The 2,368-nt window shown below is 62.8% G+C and overlaps 1 long non-coding RNA gene across 2 annotated transcripts; it reads right to left on the minus strand.

The window, feature by feature from the left end:
- Positions 1-1,151: 1,151 nt before the first annotated feature.
- On the minus strand, positions 1,152-1,972 carry LOC127023915 (uncharacterized). 2 transcript variants are annotated; one of them, XR_007767499.1, is made up of 3 exons: positions 1,931-1,972; positions 1,685-1,717; positions 1,152-1,239 (listed from the first exon to the last, which is right to left on the minus strand). It is a non-coding gene; the product is annotated as an uncharacterized LOC127023915 (long non-coding RNA). The 2 variants fall into 2 exon arrangements; XR_007767500.1 differs by lacking the exon at positions 1,931-1,972 and adding an exon at positions 1,817-1,857.
- Positions 1,973-2,368: the final 396 nt, after the last annotated feature.

Consider the following 2,368-nt stretch of genomic DNA (forward strand, 5'->3'; position numbering starts at 1 on the left):
GAACTAAGTATTTTTTCCACACCGTTGTCACTAACAGCTACCTGCCCCAGCCAGAGGGTTCAGCCCGCCGTCTCACACGTTTCTCGAAGCCAACAGCTTTATTTTGAAGCCGTCCCGCTTCGCGGCAGCGCTTTACAACAAGCGCCGTGAAAAATTTATCGCGTCACGAATTTTCAATGGAGCGTGACGGTTCGCGCCGGGCTTGTTATTTACCCGTGTCATCTTCTGCAACCGAAGAGCTGCACGGAGGAGCTCGTAACGCGGCTTCCCAACTCCGCAGCCAGCGCTTCCAATCTCCTTTATATCCCCCTAAGGCTGTTTTAGCTAAGCAGCTCGCTCAGAGCCGCGGTCAGTTCCTCTCCTTCCCCGCTGCAGAGCCCTCGCAGCTCGACGTTACAAGAGCTGCTGCAAAACCCGGAGCAAGTCGAAAGGCACGGAAATGCTTTGTAAGGGGCTGTCATCAGCTACAATAGCGTTTCGGTGTTGAACTACCCCTTCTCGCCCACACCGGTGAGTTAACAAAACATCTGTGGAATGAAAGCGCCTCGTCCCCGTGACAGCTGGATCCAAATAAGCAAGAGAAGAGGGAAAACTCTTCACGCGTTGTTAAATACTGAGACAAGGCGTTTCTAGTGTTTCAATTATAACGGTCTTTCTATTCGCAACAAAAGAAAACTCAAGTGTGAGTATGATTCACTTGTCATTCTGATAGAACTCCCTGGCGTCTGACATCTCGTAGCTTTTCGAAGGCTACAGCCAGTCAGAGACGGGGGTATTTGCAAAGAGTTTCCAGCGAGCTGCAGCTGGGGCTCGGCCAAAACACTCCGGGGTGAAGAGCAGCGGAAGAAAGGTAGCTGAGCGGGTATCAGGGCACCAGCCCCTGCAGAAGCCCAGTCCTGGACCCGAGTCCCCGACAGCAGCCGGGTCCCTCTGCCCAGCGTGGCTTTGCTCACCGCGCAGCAACCTCAGTCAACACCGAGCAAAACCCGCTTTAAACGTCACCGACACTGTACTCAGCACCGCGTGTCCCTCAGCGCTTCCGAGCCAAGGAGCTCCTCAGCCTCCGTGGGGAACACGGGGCCCCACAGCCCTGCTCCGGCAGGGAAGGACAGCTCCCGCGCCGGAGCATCCCACCTCACTCCTTCCCCAGAGACACCCACGGCAGCCTCAGCACTCACACTTTGCGTCCTTCCTCCTGGCTGTCAGCAGAAAATCTTTAATCTCCTCAATCTTGCGAGGCTGAAAAATAAAACAGAGACTCAGCGTACAGAGAACGGCCGCAAGCTCACTCCCCAGCTCACACACTGATTCTGTGAGCGCCCCGGGATCACTGTGAGCCCCTAACTCCCACAGCCAAGACCCCTCCGCAGCAGCTACCCCAAGGCATAGGGCATCTCTCTTCCCTGCAGCCCGCTCAGGAAGAGCCTCTCCTCCGACAGCAGGACCGTGCCCCAGCCATAAGCCAACGTGGGGGTCGGCACTGTCACCCCCAGCACCGCAGGCCGCTGACAACACCCCCACCCTGCACCCTGCCCGGGGCCAGGCAAGCCAGGGACCGGGGGAGGACCCCCCGCCATGCCGACAGGACAGCCCCCCGCCCCACGGGGCGAGGCGAGGCACAACGCTAAGCCTGGGCGCCCCCCGCCCGCCCTCTCCGGCCCTCCCCCAAGCGCCCCCTCCTCACCATGGTTCCAGGCCGGGCTCAGAGCTCTCCAACCTGCGACAGAAACAACCCAAAATGGCGTCAGCACAGTCCCACCAACGGCCCGACAACGGCCGCCCATCATCGGCCTCCCCGCGCCCGCCCCGCGCTCACCGCCCACCATCGGCTCGCCCCACGTCCCCTCTGCTCCCTCAGCCCGCCCCGGGGCCGCTCAGCCCCGTACGGCCGCGGATGGCGGCGGATCCCGCCGCCACCCCCCGTACTCACAGCACCCTCCCCTGCGCAGAGACCGGAAGTGAGCGCGCCCTTCCGCATCCGGGCCTTAAGCCCGCCCCGCCCCCGAGCACCGCTACGGCTCGGGCGGAGGGACAAACAGGGCGGGGGCGCGATCGCGATCGCGGGGGGCGGGCGCGGCCTCTGCGATGAGTTGGCGGGGTCTCAGCCCCGGCTGCACGGACAACGGAGGGTATGCAGGGAGCACCGGGCACTCCCGGCCTCCCCGATCCCTCCGTGCACCGCCGCGGAGGAGGAGCACGGCCGCCTGCCGTTTGCAGCCTCCCGAGCCTCAACATCTCTCGGGGGGGGAGGGGCCCTGGCGCAGGGCTCTAGCCCTGCGCCAGGCCCCCCCCCCCCCCCCGAGAGATGTTGGGGCTCCACGGCTCGGGTAGGGCTGTAATGGAGCAGCTTTGCCACAAGAGAGAGCTT

The sequence above is a fragment of the Gymnogyps californianus genome, chromosome 19 (genome assembly GCF_018139145.2).
Source record: "Gymnogyps californianus isolate 813 chromosome 19, ASM1813914v2, whole genome shotgun sequence".
In the NCBI taxonomy this organism is placed as follows: Eukaryota; Metazoa; Chordata; class Aves; order Accipitriformes; family Cathartidae; genus Gymnogyps; species Gymnogyps californianus.